The sequence below is a fragment of the Sitophilus oryzae genome, unplaced genomic scaffold (assembly GCF_002938485.1).
Source record: "Sitophilus oryzae breed Bouriz unplaced genomic scaffold, Soryzae_2.0 scaffold_965_pilon_pilon, whole genome shotgun sequence".
Classification (NCBI taxonomy): Eukaryota; Metazoa; Arthropoda; class Insecta; order Coleoptera; family Curculionidae; genus Sitophilus; species Sitophilus oryzae.
Window position 1 is genome coordinate 1,587,087 of NW_022147600.1, and position 23,602 is coordinate 1,610,688.

General features: G+C 34.1%; 4 non-coding genes and 2 pseudogenes across 4 annotated transcripts; all 6 read right to left on the reverse strand.

Moving 5' to 3' along the window:
- Positions 1-666: 666 nt before the first annotated feature.
- LOC115891105 lies at positions 667-787 on the reverse strand. Its single transcript, XR_004051757.1, has one exon. It is a non-coding gene; the product is annotated as a U5 spliceosomal RNA (small nuclear RNA).
- Positions 788-3,050: 2,263 nt separating this feature from the next.
- On the reverse strand, positions 3,051-3,212 carry LOC115891097. Its single transcript, XR_004051751.1, has one exon. It is a non-coding gene; the product is annotated as a U1 spliceosomal RNA (small nuclear RNA).
- A 2,944-nt stretch (positions 3,213-6,156) lies between these two features.
- LOC115891106 lies at positions 6,157-6,278 on the reverse strand. The gene has a single exon (XR_004051758.1). It is a non-coding gene; the product is annotated as a U5 spliceosomal RNA (small nuclear RNA).
- A 3,341-nt stretch (positions 6,279-9,619) lies between these two features.
- LOC115891098 lies at positions 9,620-9,782 on the reverse strand. The gene has a single exon (XR_004051752.1). It is a non-coding gene; the product is annotated as a U1 spliceosomal RNA (small nuclear RNA).
- Positions 9,783-14,410: 4,628 nt separating this feature from the next.
- On the reverse strand, positions 14,411-14,556 carry LOC115891099 (annotated as a pseudogene).
- A 3,275-nt stretch (positions 14,557-17,831) lies between these two features.
- LOC115891100 lies at positions 17,832-17,976 on the reverse strand (annotated as a pseudogene).
- Positions 17,977-23,602: the final 5,626 nt, after the last annotated feature.

Here is a 23,602-nt window from a genome sequence, read left to right on the forward strand (position 1 = left end):
AAATGACGTTTGCTCTCAAGAGCCCAAGACCATCTTGGCGTCTCGAGACGCGACCAGGGTTCGGAAGTAGTTAATTAAGACGTAATTTACCTGATTAACTAGGTGTAGTTTTTCTTCAAAAACTACGTCTTTTCCCGTTCGTTAACTACATGTAAACTACGTTAATAAACTACCTATTGATATTATGAATAATTTTGCTTTATATGAAGAGTCTAAATAATATGTTGTAAATGGTTATATTTAAAAGCCATATTTCTTCTGTTTTCTTAAATGCATTATGTGTTTTCTAAAGCTTTAACTTATTATAACCTCACCTCATACCTTTGACATTTGAAAGTTACATACGTATGTTATATAAACCACACCCTCTACATAAACTACATTAACTGCATGTAATGTAGTTTATGTAGTTTTTAAAAGTAACATGTAGTTTTCCGAACCCTGGACGCGACTATAAATACGGGCCTTAATTTCGTTGTTTGGAATTTTCAAAAATTATTACACTTCTTTTTAATTAATTATGATCTCTGAGGGCCCTGAGACAGAATCTGAGTAAATGAGTTAAATGAATTTAATCGGCAAAGTAATTCTTTTGCCATCCAATCCACTCTACTCTATTCTAAACTCTCTATCTCTAAACCTACAATTATGCTTCTTTTATTAAAATGCCCTGGTAAAACCAGGGCAGAGAAAAATTCTGTTATAGACTCATTTGAGTTGATCCCCGCCACGGAAATCTTTAGTAAAAGGCGAAAGATTTATTCGCTCTGACGGGAATCCAGAGTGCCGAACGCTTTCTACAATTTGCATTATCAACAGAGAATTTGTAACTTGGTCGGCGAGGTTTTAAATGTGGCGCCATCTACTGAAATGAATCCGCACTATTATCCTTTTGGTACTACTTTATATTGGTACTTTTACGTCTTTGCTTCTACAAACTAGAAACACTGACATGTAATTTTTAGTGGTCTGATTTGCAGAATTGAAATTAATATATCCTTATTGAGCTACATACAATGAAATAGTCAACCGATCGGGTCCATAAGAATTATTGTTTTCAACTAAATAGTCAGCCGCGCCGACTAAAAATGCATGTCAGTGTTTCAAGTTTGTAGAAGCAAAGACGTAATCTACGCGCTAATATGCAATTTTCAGTCAGCCGAATATTTAATTGCAAAATTGAAAGTAATATTTGCTAATAGTTCTTATGAAGCCGCGCACTCATGCAATCAAATAGTCGGCCGATTAAATAGTTTCTGCCCAGACTCAAAACTGGGTATAACACCCTTCTTAGTCGGCCTCCTAATATGTAATATATTATGCGTTTTAACGTGTCTGCTCTCATAGGGATTACGAGGAAATTTGGACTAAAAGGATCTCTATACAATTTATAAAAATTACATTTTAATAAACATTGCAACATCAAAAACCACCAACTGCAATTGATAAACGTTGCTTTGTTACGAGATATATTTGTAGTGTATATTTGATTAACTTTTATAATATCTTCTAGTATTCTAGTGGTGTAGCACCTAGTAAATATAAGCTAAGAAAGCACCATTTGTTTGAAATTTGGTATGTTTCTATGTTGTTTCTAAGTTTAAGAAAAATGGATAACGAGGAAGATTGGACTAAAAGGACATCTATCATTCCTTATACATTTTATAAAAATTAAAATTTAATAAACGTTGCAATAATAAAAACCCCCAACTCTAATTGATAATCCGTTGCTTTGTTACGGGATGTATCCAATATTGTTTTTTATGGTTATTTTTTTCTTCGTATTTCCAGAGTACTTACACAAACTGACACTTTAAAATCTGTTTTTGTAATGACTAATCGGTTTAGTCGCAGTGAAGTGTTCGGTGCAAAGCATCGAGGGCCTACAGGAACTTGGGGCCCCGCGGAGCCTTTCAAAAAAGTGTTTAATAAAACATATACATTATTTTGGTTTTGTTCTTTACTCAGGGGCCCCCCAAAAATGTCTTGCACCGGGGCCTCCAGTTGTCACGTTACGCCACTGATTAGTCGGCCGATCGTTTGATTGTTTAAAGTCGATTCTCACTATACGTTCGTTTGATCATAATCTAGAGATATGTGAACAAGACAACCTGATCAATAGAAACAGTTGATGAGATCGTCTTTTTTTCTTTGTGACTTTATTAAAAGGCAGCTGTTAAGATAGCCCAAAGTCGCAGATTTTGCCAAAAAGCAGTAAAAAGAACTGTTTTTTGAAAAGTGGAGTAAAGGAAAAAGAAGAACTAAAGAGAAATAATTGTTGGTTAATATAATATTATGAATGTATTATGATCATTAAACAGTATTTATTTTAATATGCAGTGTTCCTAAATATCATGTACAAACGAAAGGACGGGTGATTCTTTGGCTCTTTGACATATTTTATGACTAAAGTTTCATATAAACATGGATCTGCAAACGTTTGGTTTTCAAGCTACAGAGTGTCAAAATTTTACCTAAATTTTTTTTCTAATAATATCTTGAAAAATCCTTTTGCTGGTTTTGTGAAAATTTGGAAGTGTTATTTATGACAAGATGCAAGAAGCTAAGTTTGCACTAGCCAAAAAAACACCCCTTTTCGTTAGTACATGACATTTAGGAGTACCCTGTATAATACAACAAATAAAATTACAAATAAGATTTTAGGTTAGCCAACCTCAAGTATATTTCCTTTGTAGCCCAAAAAATCTCAGAAAAATTTTGAGAATCGCCCAATCTGTGACTAGTCGCAGAAAGATAAAATGTGTCCCAAAATGATTTTTAAAGTAGCCCAATTTGCGATAAGTCGCCCAATCTGGCAACCCTGGGCTATAAATGCATCAAACATCTGTACTACCACAATATTCGGTGGTACTACCACCGTACATAAAACTCGTACGGTACATAAAACTCGTACGGTGGTACTACTGTAGAAATATTCATAAATGTACCCTTCCAGCCCCACCATGTGAAACAACACGTTAGAACACAGTATGAATAATTCATACAGTTTCGTATAGGACAGATTTAGACTAATTTTCATTTAATAAATACCGGGACAGCGCGTACGCAGTCCCGACTACCAAAAATTACGCGCCCGAGTTATCCGCATTAGGGATAATCGCAGGGGTCAGCCCAGCCGTAGTGCAATGGGAGGGCCTCACCCTGGAGGAACCGCCTTGTTGATCACGGTAACCTCTACGCCAGGTAAGTATGCTTTGTTCGGAGGAGCTTTCGAAGGTCAATTGTCGCGATAAAATGTTTACAGCGAGTTCTAAACAGTAGTACCATCTGTTCTAAAACGTTGGAACTGACTTTTATATATACATTTTATAAGCATGTCTAGAAATTTACAATAACTTATAATAATATTTTGAACATATATTTTCAATTAAAAAATATGCATTAATCCTACAATTTTTCTTTTTTTTTTGTTTACACGTATTCCCTTTTTTTGTTAACAGAAATCTCTTTTTTCTTTTCAGAAGGATTTAGGTGTATCTCGACAAAAGGAAATAATTGACTTCTAACAACTCAAAATATAACTATATGCCTAACATCATTAACTACTTTTAGATAACCAAAAATACGGTGAATCAAAAAAATACATCAGAAAAATGACGGGAAATTGATTGCGGATACAATGGGAATCAAATTATTAATATAGAAAAGAAACACCTACTGGAACAAAATATGAAAATATCAAGTGAAAATAAAAAGTCATCTGTGAATATATTGTTCACTTATTAATTATTAGGTTTTTAGTTTGCGATGTTTATGGGGACAGAGATGAGGAATGAAGATATCTATGGAAAAGTAACCACAAGAGGAATTGTTACATCATTAAAAAAATTTTGGGAAGTTGATTGTTTCCCATCGAAAAGTAGAAAATGCCAATGCAGATGAATGTATTGTAATTGTAATCGAAGTAATTCCAAGGGTGAAATTTATTATAATTAGTGGAAGTAATAATTCCAAGGGTGAAGCTTGTTATAATTAGTGAGCTGTGCTTCTTTTTATATGTAGATGTTTCAGGTTTTGAAAATAAATCGGTTGAACGAAACCCAAAATTTAGAGGAAGTTACATACTTGCATACCCAGAATATGCCCATCAAGGATTATAGCTCAAATTTCCTTTAATGGTAGACATTTATTCAATACAAATTAACTTTTTAAGTGACTGAAATATTAAATAGTTTACAATATGGTATATCACTGTAAAAATATATTACTTCTAGGTTAGGGCCTGATAGATTTCAAAAAGTAGAATATTATTTTATATTAAATGAGGTATTGTACCAACAATCAATTTATATTAATACCGGAGATTAAAAAATAACAGAATAAATAGTTCTTTTTTTTATACTACAAAAATAAACTATAGAATATAACAATATTTAAAAAATTAAATAAAAAAGTTATGACCCGGCCGAGATTCGAATTCCGGTCTCTCGCTTCCTAGCCTGACTCTTCACCCACTGCTCGAAAGTAACTTGCTTAGTGGCAGTTCAATGACGGTATATAAACAAAAAAGCAGATTCATTACAATATCTTGACGATTTGAATTGGCGCGCGGAGCGTGCTGACCAATAGCGCCTGTTATCACCTGTGACCTGTGACGTATAGACCAACCTGCGTAATATCATACCTTGTTTTCTTTGTACCATGCCATGGATCCAAATCTCCTCTACTCCAAACCAGGGGGGTGACAGTGAAATAGGAAAATTGGAAACAGTCATTAGTGTCAATCCTGTCATCTCCTGACGACAAGTATGGCCGCCTAGACAAGGACAGCAATGTTTCTCTCTAACTATTGTCTAACTTCACAGTTTAGAATTGACAGATATCAGAGACAACTTCAGATTTGTTCTAGAACAAATTTCGACGCCATTTTAATTCTCTCGGGTTAGTTTTGTTTTGTAAATTCAATTTGATATTTCGGCAGAAATTTATAAATATAAAGGTAATAAAGCATATAAATTATATTATTACATGAACAATCCTGGAGAAAAAGACGTTTCTGCAGTACTAGGTATGTCCCATGTATATTAAAAATAGGTAGTAAATAAACACTATTTCTGTATTTTTTAGATGCAAGAAAATTTTGTTATGTTTATGATCGGCGATTTTTTTGAAAATGAAAACAATTTACAGCAAGGTAAGATCATTTTTAACTATAGCCAACATTAGTTATCTCCAGTATGTGCGATTTATTGTCAATAATGCAGTAAATCTGACTGATACAATCTGATTGTTATCCGACTAAAAGTCTCTTTTTGCTTCTTTTTGATTTACAAACCAGGGGTGCAACTTTGTTCATGTTTCAAAGCGATAGCAAAGTAATTTGTAGCTTGATGCACTATGTTCAGTAGCAACATCGATTCGTAGCGATATTCTGATTTCTCGCTTTGTGGCATGGCGACAGTCTAGACACGTGTGCAAGAGTGTGATAGTGATACCATATTTCGCAGCATTTGAGCGACAATAGTTTTGCAATGAACATAGTATCGATCTAGTTTTGACATCGCTTCTAAACGATCGGTTGCTAACTTGAACAAAGTTGCACCCCTGTCTCTTTGGGAATAATGGACGCTTTTTTTAAACAGTATATTTATATTTTATACCTTGATATTTTTACATTGTTAATTTTAGTATAAAAAAATTTGTTTTTCTGTTTTCAGATTTTTGTATAAGGCTCCCGTTTTCATGTCTGCCCCCTTTTCTATCCTTGATGTCTGTGAATACGCGTATTTATTTACAAATTACTGTAAGTCATGCTTATACCTTACTAATTTACGTTAAAATTGCATATAATTAAGTAATTGCTGTAGAAATCATTCAATTCTTTATTTTTTATATTTATTTAGTCCCGTTGTCTCATATTTCAAATAAATATGTTTAAATAAAATTTTGTTTTGTTTTATTTATGATAAGAAAGAGTACAAAATACATTTAAACTGAAAGAGGGCCCGCCATTGAATAACCGGAAATAAAAATGAAGCCATCATGTCAACCTGTCAATTGGAAAATTAGTTCTCCAGACGACAACGAAGGCTTTCGGTGGCGTATCGTGTTTCCACGATTTAACACAGAGTTGACACTTCTTTCTAGTTAATTATTTTATGCTCTAAACCACCAATTATGCTTGTCTTATTAAAATGCCTTGGTAAAAACCAGGGCAGAGAAAAATTCTGTTATAGACTCATTTGAGTTGATCCCCGCCACGGAAATCTTTAGTAAAAGGCGAAAGATTTATTCGCTCTGACGGGAATCCAGAGTGCCGACCCCTTTCAACAATTTCCATTATCAACAGAGGATTTGTAACTTGGTCGGCGAGGTTTTAAATGTGGCGCCATCTACTGAAATGAATCCGGACTATTATCATTTTGGTACTATTTTTGGTACTTTTACGTCTTTGTTTCTACAAACTTGAGACACTGACATGTAATTTTTAGTCGTCTGAATATTTATTTTCAGAATTGAAACTAATATATTCTTACTGAGCTGTGCACACATGCAATGAAATAGTCGACCGATCGACTACATAAAACATAAGAATTATTGTTTTCAATTTTACATCTAAATAGTCAGCCGCGCCGACTAAAAATTGTGTATCTGGCCAACAACTGGCTACGCGCTAACATGCAATTTTCAGTTCGCCCACTATTTAATTTCAAAACTGAAAGTAATATTTGTTAATATGATCTTATGGAGCCGCGTACACATCCAATCAAATAGTCGGCCGATTAAATAGTTTCTGCCCAGAGACAAAACTGGGTATTACAACCTTCTTAAGCTTGATTTTCATGCATCCGTTGTCCGACGATACGATATTAATTTTATTGGTTGAATTAAAAGGCTTCGATTGGTTAACCGTTTCTAAACAATCGAAGTCTTTGAATTCAACCAAAAAAAATAATATGGTATCATCGTATCGTCGGATAACGGATGCATGAAAATCAAGCTTTAGTCGGCCACCTAATATATAACATATGCCTTTTTAACGTGTCTGCACTCACAAGAACTAACTTTAAACTAAACATGTAAATATATTAACTTTTATAATATCTTCTAGTATTCTAGTGGTGTAGCACCTAGTAAATATAAGCTAAGAAAGCACCATTTGTTTGAAATTTGGTATGTCTCTATGTTGTTTATAAGTTTAAGAAAAATGGATAACGAGGAAGATTGGACTAAAAGGACATCTATCATTCCTTATACAATTTATAAAAATTACAATTTACTAAACGTTGCAACAATAAAAACCCCCAACTCTAATTGATAAACCGTTGCTTTGTTACGGGATGTATCCAATAATGTTTTTTATGGTTTTTTCTTTTCTTCGTGTTTCCAGAGTACTTACACAAACAGACTCTTTAAAATCTGTTTTTGTAATGACTAATCGATTTTGTCGGCCGATTCAGCGAGCACACGTTTTAGTCGGCCGATCGTTTGATTGCTTAAGATCGATTCTCATTATACTTTTTTTCGTTCATAATCTAGGGATCATAGAGAATTATAAAATAAAAGAAATGTCATTTCCATAGTCAAAAGTAGGCAACACAAGAAACCAGAATGAAACATTTTATGAGCTTAGACAGGCTATAAATGCAACAAACATCTGTACTACCACAATATTCGGTGGTACTACCACCCTACTGTACAAGTATTCAAAAATATACTTTTCCAACCGCACCATGTGAATGTGAAACAGCACGTACCAGCATAGCATGAATATAGACGACACTAAAACTCACTATACCATAGACAAGGTAAGAGAGTCTCTCTTTCCTTCTCTAAGGACAAAATACTCGGAAGCTGAACCGCGCAACCGCAGTATACGTCAAACTCAGCTGAACTTTGCCGTTGATGGACTTTGTAAACAACGGCACTTTTATAATTATCAGAGTAAATATGGCCCTATTTAAAAACAAAGTTAAAAACTCAAAATAATACAAAAAATACCTACTAAAAGTATTTAAAGAAGATTTACAATTTGTGAATGCGTTTTGGGGATCCGGCGATTCATAGAACTTTGATAATTAATATTACAGACTGGATTATTTTTAATTTGTGTTGTTTCACTTAATTTTGTGAAAAACACTATAATAAGAAGAAACGTATTATTTGCCCACTGTGTACTCTAAATATGGTAGTCTGTATATAGTTTGTGGCTGTATAGTTTGTGGAAGTTGCCGTATATTGCAACAACATTTGAAGGTAAACACCATGAAGTAAAATTGGAAATGGAAACACATAACTTGGAAAGTTATAAACTGTGGTATGAAAAACAGAAGATCAAGATAAATTATGCATTCGCCAAGAAAATATAATGACTATGTGGAAAAAAACTTACAATTATTATCGTAATCATAGGTAAAATAGATTGGGTTAGGTAAAATAGAAAAGAAAATTTTTAAGATACATCAGCAATTGTTCTAAATGAACAGAGAAGGCCAGTAGTTCAATAAAAAGACCATATAATGAGCCATAAAAGGAAAATGGATAAGCAAGAATTATTCCCAACAAAGTGAAAAAGGTTATTGGTTTAAGGCTTTATTTCGTTTGTTTTTGGTCTTACTTAAGTAAATATGTATTGACTGTTGGTTAAGGGTTTTATATTTATTTTGTACTACTTATGCTACTAACCTGTATAATGTGGTATTGTTTATTGTTAAAATTATTGTATTGTATTGTTGTAATTACTGTATTTTCTTGACATAGAACAGCCATAAGTTTCTGATAAGAAACTGCAACATTCTAATAAAGTCTGTGATTATTAGAACTATAAATGTTTTTTTTATTTCTAATATGTTACAGTAATTAAGCTAACAAATTTTCCCAAAATGTTTATTTCCCCATGAAAATGTGATTCAATTTAAGAACTGATATTTTAATAAAAGATTTGAGAGTAGAATCTACATATTTATATAACATGCTAATGTTTATCTGTGTCGTCTCTACTGAAGTAATGACTTGCTCTAGAAAGTTGCTATTTTTACTAAAAGATAGCTAATTGACTCTTCTAAAAACTGCCGTCGCCGGACTTTTTGTTTTTCATTTAATTAAAAAAAAATAAAAAGTATTTTTTTTCTGATGTCGTGGCGGATGCGCCAGGCACTAGTTTGAGAATAATGAGCTCTCTCCAAGTAAAGCTATGGTTCTCACTTATGCATCAAATTAGATAGTGATCATGCAATCTGCAAATGAAACAATTTTTAATTTACACCAATAATCAATGCAACTTTGACTAAAATCACTTTAGTAAGGCTAATCACTAGGCTTTATAGGTATATTACCAAATATCAGCCAGATATAGATCAATTTTTAAATATAGCCATATTTCTAAAAATAGTCAAAAACTATAAAAAACAAAATGAACAACCAAAACAGTCAACTACTGTTAACAATTTCGCATAATAAAATTATTGTCTGTTATTACTGTTCGATTCTCGATTATTCATAATGTTCAAAATTCCCGCAAAGCGCTTCTCGCCGAACAAAACCGAACTCTCCGTGTAGGATCCGAATGCTTCCGAGGTTTTGGTGAGTTTTAGTGTCGTCTATGAATAATTCACAGTTTCATATAGGACAGATTTAGACTGATATTCATTCATTAAATACCGGAACAGCGCGTACGCAGTCCCGACTACCAAAAATTACGCGCCCGAGTTATCCGCATTAGGGATAATCGCAGGGGTCAGCCCAGCCGTAGTGCAATGGGAGGGCCTCACCCTGGAGTAACCGCCTTGTTGATCACGGTAACCTCTACGCCAGGTAAGTATGCTTTGTTCGACGGAGCTTTGGAAGGTCAATTGTCGCGATAAAATGTTTACGGCGAGTTCTATACAGTACTACCATCTATACCAAAGCGTTGGAACTAACTCTTCGTATATAAAGTACATCTACTGGATCTGTGTCTATGGAAGGAATGCGGACAAAAAACATTTAAATAAAACAGCAATAGGTATATTTCATAAATCGCTACCTAAATTACGGCTACCAAAGAGACCATGTGGACTTGACGAGAATTTCGCCGCAAAACACACTGCCCACTCATTTCATTGGCTACTTGCAAATTTGTCGAATTTTTAATGATGGGACGCGTCGTCTAATTTTTTACGAGAAACATCGAGATAATATTTTATTTAATGTAGGTTTCTTAATCCAGTAATATTACGATTTAAACCCGACAAAATTCAGATGCAGATAGTGCTAGTCATAACCAACCCTTATATTTGCGCCCTATTTGCCACTTTATTATTAACTTTAGAATAAATGTAATTATCTTTTTGATAGAGAATTTTATGAAGAACAATTTTCTATACAGGTATTTTTGTCGAGAATTGCATCGTTGCCGAGATTATCTAAAAAAACTCAAAATGGGGGTAGAAACGATGTTCTGGGGGATGACGCACGCTATTTAGCTGTGGGAACTTTTCTTACATATGATGTCCTGATTATTTCCACCAATTTTGATAACTTTATGAATTTTGTCGGATATATCGCAATTAGAGCCATAATATTACTGAACTATCTCCCTTTACGGATGCTCCGTAGCTAGAGAATGGATAGACATACTGTACGTTATATAAACATGTATAAAAATTTACAATAAGTTATATTATAATAATATTTTGTACATATAGTTTTTCAATTAAAAAATATGCATTAATCATACGATTTTTCTTTTTTCTGAAATCTATTCTTTTCTTTACTGAAAGATCTAGGTGCATCTCGACAAAAGGAGATAATTCTAACAACTGTAAATATAACTATACAGTTATATTTACAGTTGGCCATATGGCTAACATCATGAATTACTTTTAGATAATCAAAAATACGGTGAATCAATTGACTACACATCAGAAAAAATGACGAAAAATTGATGGCGGATACAATGGGAATCATAGATTTTATTAATATGGAAAAAGGAAAACCTACTGTAACAAAATATGAAAAAATCAAGTGAAAATGAAACGTTATCTATAAAAATATTGTTCACTTAATCTCATAAAATAGTTAACGGTCAAAAAATAAAGTACGCTTCTTTTCAATTATAATACAGAGGTATCATATAATTTTTGCATAAAGAGATCTGAATGAGCTTCAGAAAATATGCTCTTTGCTTCTATTTGAAAAATATATGAAGGAATTATAGTACTACATGATTCACACCATAAATTTGTTATGTGTAGTTTTGCATTTCATATATTTTACGATTTGCATGCGACTTGCTCTTTTCAATAAAAAGGATCATTCGCGTAGATTAGATATTTATAACTAGTCGTAAACAGTATGACAACGAAACGATTAAACATTAACTGTTATCACTGTGTCAAAGGATTCAACTTGTTAATTTTCTGGATGAAAACGTTTAATACAATCAAAGTTATAATATATGTAAATTCCAACTTTGAAAATATGTTGCCAACAGCTACTGAAAACGTAACAACAAGCATTTCATACTATTTAAATTACCTGCTTCCCAAACAACTATATATTATACCCAACGTTTCAACTATAGCTATATTTTGCTTGTACATAGCAACGAATTAAACTTTTGATTACACTAAAATGAAAAGAAACACTAAACGTGAAACTACTGCCCCAGTAATTAATTATTAGCATTTACAATGGGCGTAAATCCGCCGCTATTACAGTTAACAAATTCATTAACTTCCGCACCGCAAACTGTCTAATAATGTCTCGGACCCGACTCACATACGCGTTCTCTCCAGCGAGCGAATTAAAAATTGCTACATTCGCTACAATTACGACGCCATCATCCTTCCTTACCCCAGATAAAACTTCCAGATTGTAAAATTAATTTATCGCCGCATTTGTTGCTCGCCAGCAACTATATTTCAAACTGCTAAATGTTTGTAACTTACCCAGATAAATTATATTTGATTTGTTAAATGCTGAGTGTTGCTGACAGAGTTCGTTTCGACCACATTTTAGGTGAACACGGATATCTGTTCGCGCTAATAATAATGGTGCCTTTACCTCTACGCCACCGTAGAGGTAAAGGCTCTCGTCTACCAATCTCAAGGTATGGGTTAGAATCCGACACCCGGCATTTCATAAGCCGAATATTTTTATTAAAATAAAAATAGTTTGGGTACCTAGGTCGACTCAGCCTTAAATGAGTTCTTGGGATTCACAATCCTGAGGTAATAATAGGCGTTTGAAGCGTAGGGCTAGCCACATTACCTTTCTTGTATACCGAACGGCTCTAGCATGGCAAGCTGTACCTTGCTACTCCCAAGATGTTAAAGGCTATATACGGGAGCTATTATTATATATTATTACTAAAGAGTGATGAGAGAATAGTTTTGTAAGGGAATGTTGGAGAATAGGTACGGTATGCTGGTATTACGTATTTTTTATCTACAACATAGAAACAATAGAAAATCATTGTCTCTTATTCCACATTTTAACAATATATCTCGAACCTATCGAAATTGATATTTTAGATGTTACCCCTTTTAGAATACTAGCTCTTTAAAATCCAGTTTTGTAATGACAAATCGGTTTAATCGACCGATCGTTTGGCTCCTTCGTGAGTTCAGTTAACAAGTTGGCCGATCAAAAAATCGGCCGACTAGAAAGTACATGTCAGAGCGTAGCCAACAGAACAATATATTATACTATAAGATCTAAAAACGGCGTCAAAAATGGCTCGGAAATGAAAATCTTTTTATATGTAAAGTTATATAAGAAGTAGCCTCGATCGATATTTCAAAGTCATCTGACGCCGTTTGTTTCGATCATACTGTACAAATGTTAAAAATATAATTCATAATTACGCCATTGATAAAATAGTGGTAACAAACTTCAAACTCTGATCATATTCTAAGGATTTAAGATTTAAGAACAAGGCAACCTGATCAACAGAAACATATAATATTTGAAGAGATTAGACAACAAAATAAAAACACTAAATCACCACAATACACCAAAACACTTTTACTTTTACACCGGACGGGCGTTTCACTAACCATGTTAGCATCATCAGCAGATGATTATAAACTGTGATTAGACAAGCTAGAAATACAAGAAACATCTGTACTATCAAAATATTCGGTGGTCGTGGAACTACTGTAGACGGATTTATAATTGTCAAATATACCTTTCTAACCGCACCATGTGAAACAGCACATACGAACATGAACACAGCATTAATAATACGAGTATAGGATAATATAAACATACAGTTTTCATTTAGGACAATTACAAACATTAATTTTTGTTAAATAAACACCGGGACAGCGCGTACGCAGTCCCGACATGGTACAAAGAATACAAGGTATGATCGATAGCGGCTCCAATTTCGTTCAGTTCGCGCATACCACCTGTGACGTCACTAGGAAAACAATGAATAAATAAAAAATAAAGAAAGTTGACAGGAGATCTGTATTTTTTGGGGTTATGGTTAAGAATTGTTTATTTTTAAGACTTTTTAGTTCGTTTAATTTAATAATTACTAAAACCATCAGTTCCAAAAATATATTTAAAAATAATAATTATCTATTAACATGGATTTGGACGATAATAGGTAAGAATACTAAATTTATTTCTATATTCGGTATAAAATTGTTTATTAGGTTTTTAGTTTGCGATGTTTATGGTAAATAATTTTCATGTTCATTGCCTCTGAATTCACATGAGGACAGAGATGAGGATATCTATGGAAAAGTAACCACAAGAGGAATTGTTACATCATTTAAAAAATGTTGGAAAGTTTATTGTTTTCCATCGAACAGTAGAAAATGCCAATGCAGATGAATGTATTGTAATTGTGATAGAAGTAATTCCAAGGGTGAAGTTTATTATAATTAGTGGAAGTAATTCCAAGGGTGAAGTTTATTATAATTAGTAACCTGTGCTAATAGGCAATTATTCAATGCAAATTAACTTTTTAAGTGACTGAAATATTAAATAGTTTACAATATGGTATATCACTAAAAATATATTTTACTTTTAGGTACAATTAGGGCCCGATACATTTCAAAAAGTAGAATATTATTTTATATTAAATGAGGTATTGTACCAACAATCAATTTATATTAATACCGGAGATTAAAAAATCACAGAATAAATAGTTCTTTTTTATACTACAAAAATAAACTCTAGAATACAACAGTATTTAAAAAAATAAATAAAAAATTATATCCCGGCCGAGATTCGAACTCCGGTCTCTCGCTTCCTAGCCCGACTCCTTATGCACTGCTCCACAGTAACTTGCTTAGCGATAATTCAATGACGGTATATAAACAAAAAACAGGTTTATAACAATATCTTGACGATTTGAACTGGCGCGCAAGGCGTGCTGACCAATAGCGCCTGTTATCACCTGTGACGTAACAACCAACCTGCGCAATATCATACCTTGTATTCTTTGTACCATGCAGTCCCGACTACCAAAAATTACGCGCCCGAGTTATCCGCATTAGGGATAATCGCAGGGGTCAGCCCAGCCGTAGTGCAATGGGAGGGCCTCACCCTGGAGTAACCGCCTTGTTGATCACGGTAACCTCTACGCCAGGTAAGTATGCTTTGTTCGGCGGAGCTTCCCAAGGTCAATCGTCGCGATAAAATGTTTACGACGAGTTCTAGACGGTAGTACCATCTGTAGCGAAGCTTTGGAACTGACTCTTCGTATATAGTGTACGTCTACTGGATTTGTGTCTATGGAAGGAATGTGACAAAAAACATTTAATTCTGGCATTTTGTATTTCATAAATTTGACGACGCACATGACGTTCTACATATCTAATCTACGCCGTAGACGGCGTAGATTAGATATGTAGAACTAATCGTAAACAGTATGAGAATGAACCGATTAAACATTAACTTTTATTACTGTGTCTAAAGACTTGCTAATTCTCTGGATGGAAACGTTTAATAGAATCGAAGTTATAATATATGTAAATTCCATCTTTGAAAATATGTTGCCAACAGCTATTGAAAATATAACAAGCATTTCATAACTATTTAAATTACCTGTTCCCTAAACCACTATACATTATATCCCAACGTTTCATCAAGCGCTATATTTTGTTTGTACTTAGCAACGTATTAAACTTTTGATTTCAATAAAATGAAAATAAACACTATAGCTGAAACTACTGTCACAGTAATTAATTATTATCATTTACAATGGCCGTAAATCAGCCACTATTACAGTTTACAACTTCATTAACTTCCGCACCGCAAACCGTCTAATAATGTCTCGGACCCGACTCACATACGCGTTCTCTCCAGCGAGCGAATTAAAAATTGCTACATTCGCTACAATTACGACGCCACCGTCCTTCCTTACCCCAGATAAAACTTCCAGATTGTAAAATTAATTTATCGCCGCATTTGTTGCTCGCCAGCAACTATATTTCAAACTACTAAATGTTTGTAACTTACCCATATAAATTATATTTGGTTTGTTAAGTGATCAGTGATGCTGACAGAGTTCGTTTCGACCACATTTTAGGTGAATATGGATATCTGTTCGCGCTAATAATAATGGTGCCCGGTGGCGTAGAGGTACAGGCTCTCGTCTACCAATCTCAAGGTATGGGTTCGAATCCTACACCCGGCATTTCGTCAGCCGAATATTTTTATTAAAATAAAAATAGTTTGGGTACCTAGGTCGACTCAGCCTTAAATGAGTACTTGGGATTCACAATCCTGAAGTAATAATATAGGCGGTTGAAGCGTAGGGCTCGCCACATTACCTTCCTCCCGAACTTATTATACCGAACGGCTCTAGCATGGCAAGCTGTACCTTGCTACTCCCAAGGCGTTAAACATTATATACGAGCTATTATTATATATTATTACTATAAAGTGATGAGAGAATAGTTTTGTAAGGGAATGTTGGAGAATAGGTACGGTATGCTGGTATTACGTATTTTTTATCTACAACATAGAAACAATAGAAAATCATTGTCTCTTATTCCACATTTTAACAATATATCTCGAACCTATCGAAATTGATATTTTAGATGTTACCCCTTTTAGAATACTAGCTCTTTAAAATCCAGTTTTGTAATGACAAATCGGTTTAATCGACCGATCGTTTGGCTCCTTCGTGAGTTCAGTTAACAAGTTGGCCGATCAAAAAATCGGCCGACTAGAAAGTGCATGTCAGAGCGTAGCCAACAGAACAATATATTATACTATAAGATCTAAAAACGGCGTCAAAAATGACTCGGAAATGAAAATCTTTTTATATGTAAAGTTATATAAGAAGTAGCATCGATCGATATTTCAAAGTCATCTGACGACGTTTGTTTCGATCATACTGTACAAATGTTAAAAATATAATTCATAATTACGCCATTGATAAAATAGTGGTAACAAACTTCAAACTCTGATCATATTCCAAGGATTTAAGATTTAAGAACAAGGCAACCTGATCAACAGAAACATATAATATTTGAAGAGATTAGACAACAAAATAAAAACACTAAATCACCACAATACACCAAAACACTTTTACTTTTACACCGGACGCGCGTTTCACTAACCATGTTAGCATCATCAGCAGATGATTATAAACTGTGATTAGACAAGCTAGAAATACAAGAAACATCTGTACTATCATAATATTCGGTGGTCGTGGAACTACTGTAGACGGATTTATAATTGTCAAATATACCTTTCTAACCGCACTATGTGAAACAGCACATACGAACATGAACACCATTGCCTGGAAACTTATATGGTGAAATTTTGATAAAATAATTTAGTACTCACTAAAAACACGGTATGGCGCTAGAGGTAGGAAAAATAATTTTTAGAGGTTACTAGTTTATTTGGTTGCCTGTGATATGCATATACAGGGTGTTTCCTAATTAATCTAAAAAATAAAAAATCGTTAGAAAACGGCTTAAGGCGGGCTCTTAATAAGTATATTTATTTTTTTCTCGGCAACCGTTTGATGAACAAGAAAAACTCAAAAGATCAATTTTGTTGAAAAAGGATGGTCAGTCAAGAAAAAAATATATGTTTTTTAAAAAAGCAGTAGTGTACCATTTATGTTAAGCAAAATATCGATTTTTTTTAAAATTTTTAACACCATGTAGATCAGAAAGGAAGTACTTTAGACCCAATGGTTATATAAAAATTGTTTTAAGAAGACATGAGGAATCACACCACAATTTTTTAGACTAATTAGAAAAAACCCTGTATATTGTCAACTTGACAATGATTGTTGATAAATCAAAAAATACCTTTTCTGTGAAAAAAACCCGATTTTCGCAGGAAAAATTTTGGTTTTTATTGAATTTCGGCCTACGTCTGCATATACCGGTATGTTTTTTAATATTCTTATCTATCTAAATTTTAAATATCATAGTCAGAAATAGTTTTATTATTTATTAACTGTAAAAATGGTATACTTATAAGTTTTGCCAAATATTGTGATTTACTTTTTACCTTGTAGTCAAAATTTATATTTAATAAACTGTAAAATATATATATTCTTATGTTTTATTAAAGTTACTTTGATATACTAATATATCAGTGTAACTTTAAAACTAAATCCTTTGAAATCAAATATAAACATAAAAAATATTTACAGCAGAAAAGGCGAAGGCGCTGGGTTAAACGTAGTCTACTAAGAACACGGAGGGGCGCTTTGACCCAAAATTTTACTATTAAGTTTCATATCTATCTTAATAGAAGATTATTTTCTTTTATCTATGATGAACACAGCATTAATAATACGAGTATAGGATAACATAATATACAGTTTCATTTAAGACAATTACAAACATGTCATTTGAAAAATTAGTTCTCCAGACGACAACAAAGGCTTTTGGTGGCGTATCGTGTTTCCACGATTTAACACAGAGTTGACACTTCTTTCTAGTTAATTATTTTATGGGTCAGCCCAGCCGTAGTGCAATGGGAGGGCCTCACCCTGGAGGAACCGCCTTGTTGATCACGGTAACCTCTACGCCAGGTAAGTATGCTTTGTTCGGCGGAGCTTTCCAAGGTCAATCGTCGCGATAAAATGTTTACGACGAGTTCTAGACGGTAGTACCATCTGTAGCGAAGCTTTGGAACTGACTCTTCGTATATAAAGTACGTCTACTGGAACTGTGTCTATGAAAGGAATGCGGACAAAACATATTTAATTCTGGCATTTTGAATTTCATAAATTTTACGACTTGCTCTTTTCAATAAAAAGGATCGTTCGCGTAGATTAGATATTTAGAACTATTCGTAAACAGTATGAGAATGAATCGATTAAACATTAACTTTTATTACTGTGTCTAAAGATTCAACTTGCTAATTTTCTGGATGAAAACGTTTAATAGAATCGAAGTTATAATAAATGTAAATTCCATCTTTGAAAATATGTTGCCAACAGCTATTGAAAATATAACAAGCATTTCATAACTATTTAAATTACCTGTTCCCTAAACCACTATACATTATATCCCAACGTTTCAACAAGCGCTATATTTTGCTTGAACTTAGCAACGAATTAAACTTTTGATTACACTAAAATGAAAAGAAACACTAAACCTAAAACTACTGCCACAGTAATTAATTATTAGCATTTACAATGGCCGTAAATCCGCTGCTATTACAGTTAACAACTTCATTAACTTCCGCACCGCAAACCGTCTAATAATGTCTCGGACCCGACTCACATACGCGTTCTCTCCAGCGAGCGGATTAAAAATTGCTACATTCGCTACAATTATTACGCTACCATCCTTCCATACCCAAGATAAAACTTCCAGATTGTAAAATTAATTTATCGCCGCATTTGTTGCTCGCCAGCAACAATATTTCAAACTACTAAACGTTTGTAACTTGCACATATAAATTATATTTGGTTTGTTAGAGGAGTGTTGCTGACAGAGTTCGTTTCGACCAGGTTTTACGTGAACAGGGATATCTGTTCGTACTATCTGAGAGCATACGAGTAGTTTTGTGAGAGAATGCCTAGATATACGTATGCGGGTACTAAGTTTTTTATCTGCAACAACGGGGCTTATGGCTATTATTGGATATTATTCAAAGACGAGGCATTTACTATGAAATTAAAAAATACATTAGATACATGCATTCTCTTAAATTACCCCCAATTTTTAATTTATAACAGCACTGATAAAAAAGATAGAATTGAACTAAAGTCGTCGTCGGTCTTGAAAAAAAAATTTAGTGGCAAGAGAATTTATTTTAGCGTAAAAGAAAATATTTTGCGTGAAGAAAAACTCTCTTAACTCAAGAAAACTGGTTCTCTGGAAACATTCGAAAATTTCTCTTGAATCTATTTTCATTCAACCAAGTGCAAGTTACTTTGTTTTAAGATAATAAGAAAAATACGCTAGGAAGTACTTCATTCAAGAAATATGGCCATTTTTCCAATAGCTAAATACTCTTTTGATGAAAAATAATAACGACACGCAAAGACGATGACGAAGGGCGGTATATACAATCAGTCGACAGTCCGATCAGTCGTACGTCGCATTTCATAGGTCGCACATCATAGTACGCACGGGTTTTGTTGCTTGGAATTTTCCTATTATTACTATTGTGACTATAGATAGAATAAGAATGTAGGTATCGATTTTTTTATGCAAATAATTACAAAAATTTTAGATTTCAAGTCGTGGTATTAAAAAATTCAAAATGTGACGAAAGCTTATAATTTTAATATAATTTGTTTGCTTTACTTTGATTAATCGTAATGTAACATTTTTTTGTAATTTGTAGAGTGATGAACCACTCCAAAAAATACCAAGGAGTGAAGAAGCAGAAATAACTACTATCGAGGAAAATAATATCACTTTACTTACTACAGACCAGGAAAACCTAAATTTATCGGAAAATAATATACCTCGTAATATGCCTGTATATGATGTATAGACTTCTCTTAGATCAAAATAAATTTTAGTTGAGTCAATAGTATTCGCTATTGGTTGAAGAAAAGTGTCTTTTTTACCAAGAAATGTCCCTTTTCAATCAAGAATTTTTGCATGAATCAAAGAGACTATTGTTCTTGTAGCAAGAACTTCTTTGCATATTCATTTTGGGTCGAGATTGAAATACTTTGGACAGATAGATTCTTCTATTCTCTAAAGTAATTTTTTAAAGCTTATGAAAAGATAGTTAATGCTTTGAGCAAAGAAACGTCGTTCTTGGCCCTATTGAAAAGCGCCAATCTTTTGGGTCAAAGTCATATTCATTTCGACTGAGAGATCCTTTTTTTCAGTGAGGGTATTTCAAAAAGATGTGCCATCTCTCGTGGGGAGATTCCTCACGTAAATATAAGATTTATTTTTCATATCAATATAGGTCCGATTGTGTTTTGTTTCGTAGCTACAGGGTGTTAATTTCTTCAAGTACTTTTAGCGGTTCGAATGAAATTTTGAGGATAAAAGTTATTATAAATGCGACATATTTTAAAGCTAAAAAGGTGTCGATATATTCATCAGGGACGTGCATATGGGTTATCACTGGAATATTTTTCTAATTTTTTTAGAAACTAAAATTAAAAATTAAACAAAATGTATTTCATAATCCAATAAAATTTAAAACATAACAAACAAAATTCACGAGAATTGCACATTTTAATGCCAAAAAATGAAAACTATAGGGAATACTTTTTATAGACAAACCGTTTAAAACATAAATATTTTTTATTCTCGCTTTTATAACAACATACATAGGGTGAACTTTCGTTTAGCCGAAATCTGTTATATAAAAAATGACTTTATACATGCATTCTAGAAGACGTTAGGAGTACAAATATACAAAAAATTTCCGGCGGAAAAGCGTCATTTTCATTTTCCGGACTTTAGAATAGCCGAAATCTGTTACATTAAAACTAGCTTCTGGGATGTTTTTTAGTCATTTTTCTAGACATAAAAACACAAAAAATTGTCTGCGAAAATTTTTGATTTGACTTTAGAATAGCCGAAATCAGTTACATTTATATCAATGTTTGTATTAAATTTTAGACATTTTTCCGATTATAAAAACACCAAAAGAAATGTGCGGAATAGCCGGGGAGGTTGGCACAGTTTGTAGTGCGTTAATGCTGCAGACTGTTCACCTCCGCGATCTGTGTTCGACTCCCAGCGGAACTAAAGTGGTCAAAAAAGTAATTCGGTCGAATTACTTGGTATGTGAAAAATGTATCGATGTATGCGTTCTATTCACGCCGGTACCCAGAATCCATTGTCAATGGAAAACTAAAATGCTTCATGTCGTGTTCTTGGCAATTGCGATTCTTTCATAATTATTCGAGACATTTCAAATATAAACTTCAAGCAAAGCGAAAGGAAGTAAGTGTACCTACAAGCGATATACAAAGTATCTATCTACTGACTACTAAAATTTCATTAATACATCGTATAATATCAAAAATGTTTTACCAGTATTCAGACCGTGTTATCATCACAAAATAGTCTACGGAATTTTGCCTTTTTCATGTTTTAGAACGGATACTTATCCTCTTCCCGACCTTTAACACAGATCAATGAATAATATCTGTTCTTCTTAGCTTAATATCGCTACAATCGCTATACGAGGGTGGTCTGAAAAGTTTCTGACCTAACAAAGATACAAGACATATTTTCTGAATATTTTATTTTATTTTTTAACATAGTCCCCTTGTAACTCTACACACTTTTCCCAGCGATGCTCCCATCTCTGTAACCCGTCCAAATAGTACTCGGCGTTTTTCTCTGCAAAATAGTGGTTCACGAAGGTGATTGCCTCTTCATTTGACGAAAATCTCTGTCCTCCGAGTGCAATTTTTAAATGAGGGAACAAAAAGAAGTCGCTAGGGGCTAGATCTGGTGAGTAAGGCGGATGGTCAAGCAGTTCAAACCGCAATTCGTGGATTTTCGCCATGGCAACCGCTGAGGTGTGAGACGGTGCGTTATCTTGGTGAAACAGGATTGTCTTTTTCTGTAAATGTAGCCGTTTTTCCGTAAGTTCTGCTTTTAGCTTGTCAAGTAATAATGCGTAGTATGCTCCTGTGATGGTTTTTCCTTTTTGAAGATAATCAATTAAAATAATTCCATGACTATCCCAAAAAATAGTCGCCATCACTTTCCCAGCCGAAATACGTAATAAGTTTTTGCTTTTTTGGAGCCGGTTCTCCCCTTGCCGTCCACTGTTTGGACTTTTTTTTTTTTTTTCTGAGGATGGTAAAAAATCTTCTTAGATGCCTGGTCTGTTGTTCTGGCGACCGAGGTGTGCCGGATTCCTACCGACTAAAAAATTCCACCCTATTTGGTAGACAAACTGCGCTGGAACTGCTCACGCATTACTTCGGCGCAGATGCCCCTCTCTACGTTAGACTTTGGTCATTCTTCAACCCTCCGTTGATCCAGCTCCTTCTGTCGTAGAATTTTTGATATAAACGCCACGAAAGCCTCCCATATATCTTCGTCCTCCACAATAGATGGTACTAAGTTTTCTTTTTTAAAGGGTACCTTAAAAATCCCCTTGATCTTTAATCTACCTGGTTCCCAGGCCGAGCATTCAAAAATGGTGTGACTGACATCGTCGATGGCACTGCTGCAATATTTACAGGCCGCACTAGCTCTTTTCTTGAAACGATATAAATAATGTTCGAAAGCTCCGTGACCGCTAAGTATCTGGGAAAGATAATAGTCTACCTGTCCGTGTTTTCGTTCAGTCCATCTTCTTATATTCGGGATTAACATATGTGTCCATTTTCCACCGTACGCCTCATCCCATCTTCTTTGCCACAGTTGATATAATATCTCCTTCGCTTCATTTTTGATATCAGCCTTATCTGTTCTTCCTGTAGTTTTTTGATCATATATATAAGCCCTTTCCTTTACTCCAGGTCTATTGGTGGTATACCTGCGATTACGAATACCGCTTGCTCCGCTACAGTTCTGTAGGCAGAAACAACTCTCAAGGCGCTCCGTCGCTGAACTGATAGAAGTTTCTGTTTTTCTTTTTTAACCTCCAGTGCCTTTGCCCATATTGGAGCGGCGTACAAAATACTGGCGTGGACCACTTCATTTAAAAGTATCCTTTTCTCCTGCCTTGGACCTCCGATGTTTGGCATTACTCTTGCTAATTTAGCCACTGTTGTCTGAGCCTTTACCACTACTGCATGTATGTGTTCTTTGAAATTCAGCTTTTTATCAATTTGCACTCCCAGATACCTGAGGCTTTTGGACCATTTGATTTCCGTCCCATCCAACACAATCTTTGGATACGTAAAAGATCGCTTATCCGTTATCAGTACAGCCTCTGTTTTATGGACAGCCAGTTGCAAATTTTTCATCTTCAGCCAACGGTGTATTCTATCTAAACTATCGTTAACTTCAATCTCCAGTTGTTCTGTTTTACTTGCCGTTGCCACAACAGCAATATCATCTGCAAATCCCACTATATCTGTGTTTTCAGCCATTTCCAGTTCCATAAGCTGTCATAAAATATGTTCCATAGGAGGGGTCCTAGGACCGATCCTTGGGGAACTCCCATTGTCATGTCATACGTTTTTGTTCCTTCAGACGTTAGATAGAATATTTTTCTCTCTGTAAGATAGCTATTCACCATATTTTTCAAATATTCTGGGAAATCTTTT